This window comes from Sinocyclocheilus rhinocerous, unplaced genomic scaffold (assembly GCF_001515625.1).
Source record: "Sinocyclocheilus rhinocerous isolate Xijiao unplaced genomic scaffold, SAMN03320098_v1.1 scaffold1874, whole genome shotgun sequence".
NCBI lineage: Eukaryota > Metazoa > Chordata > Actinopteri > Cypriniformes > Cyprinidae > Sinocyclocheilus > Sinocyclocheilus rhinocerous.
The window spans coordinates 1901396-1903043 of record NW_015626862.1 but is presented as its reverse complement, the minus strand read 5'-3'; the positions used below and the strand labels follow the sequence as shown (position 1 = coordinate 1903043).

General features: G+C 31.2%; 1 protein-coding gene across 1 annotated transcript in view; it reads right to left on the bottom strand.

The window, feature by feature from the left end:
- LOC107717034 (mannosyl-oligosaccharide 1,2-alpha-mannosidase IA-like) overlaps positions 1 to 1648 on the bottom strand; it is a gene marked incomplete at its 3' end in the record, with an annotated part of 55454 nt that overhangs the window by 22511 nt on the left and 31295 nt on the right. The window lies entirely within an intron of this gene.

The following is a 1648-nucleotide window of genomic DNA, read 5'->3' as shown; positions in this document are numbered from 1 at the left end:
AAAAGTAATAATAATAATAATAATAATAATAATAATAATAATTCCAAAACAAAATTAACAATAGATAAATAAATAGATATGGTCCAATCTTTTTTTTTTAATCCACTTTATTACTTTGCACATTAGGCTGCTATACACCATAAATCAAAATTTCACTGAATAATAGTTTCTGTAAATAAAATAAAAAAATAAAAGTTTTTTTTTTTTACATACTTAAAATAATCGGTAAACTGTTATGGTGTTTATTTTGTGAGAGACTCACACAGTCTAACATGTCTTAAATCAGTTTAAATCCAAACACAGATTCTGCTTTATTGAAATTACTTTTTCAAGAGGATTTTAATACCTGCAAATTCTAATATGTCCGGCGTAATCCTATCATTTGTGATGAAAAAAATTTTGAAATGTTTTTTTTTTTTTTTTTTACAAAATGGATATAAAGCAAATAATAACTGTATGGCCAAAATAAAAGTAATAATAATAATAATAATAATAATAATAATAATAATAATAATAATAATAATAATAATAATTCCAAAACAAAATTAACAATAGATAAATAAATAGATATGGTCCAATCTTTTTTTTTTTATCCACTTTATTACTTTGCACATTAGGCTGCTATACACCATAAATCAAAAATTCACTGAATAATAGTGACTAAGTTTTTTTTTTTTACATACTTAAAATAATCGGTAAACTGTTATGGTGTTTATTTTGTGAGAGACTCACACAGTCTAACATGTCTTAAATCAGTTTAAATCCAAACACAGATTCTGCTTTATTGAAATTACTTTTTCAAGAGGATTTTAATACCTGCAAATTCTAATATGTCCGGCGTAATCCTATCATTTGTGGATGTGCCTGCCATCTGTCTGCAGCGCTCCGGCTGAGTGATTTCCGTCTTTCAGACGGCAGCGGGCGCCAGTGACGTCAACGAGCAACAAGGTTATGGCCCACATGCGATTACTGCTGTGACGGCGCCCAAAGGGTCGGGTCAGAACACGGTGCGAACAGTACACAGAACCTCAGACAACCTTACACAAGCGTGAGGTCTGGCTGACTGGAGACTGACACTGAGTGGCTTATGTCAGATGAGCGGAGAGGACAGGTGCCACATGAACCTGGTGAGGATGCTTGAAATTAGATTTTTATACTAGCTTTTGCCTTGCTCGTTCTCTCGCACAGTCCTGAGAGGCATCCACCCCACAGCCTGCCAAACAGATCAAACAGCTGCCACAAGGTTGAGGTGCTCTGAAGCACGTTCCTAGAGGACCATCTCTTTCTGGGAATATGCTCAAAATAAGCTGATGCAGTGTGACCATATGAAGCTGTTTATATAAATAAGATAAAATAAAATAATATAAAAAAAACTATAGTAATATTCAAAATATAAAAATAAATTGTTTCTTGTGGTATTAAAATGTAGGGGGGAAAAATATATATATACGTTAAAAAAAGTATCATTTCCACAAAAGCAGCACAACTGTTTTCAACATAATAATAAGAAATATTTTTTGAACACCAATTTTTGAAGGATCATGTGACACTGAAGACCAGGATAACTGCTGAAAATTCAGCTTTGCAATCACAGGAATAAATTACACCTTAAAATATATATAAAAATATATTTTTAATTATATAAAAT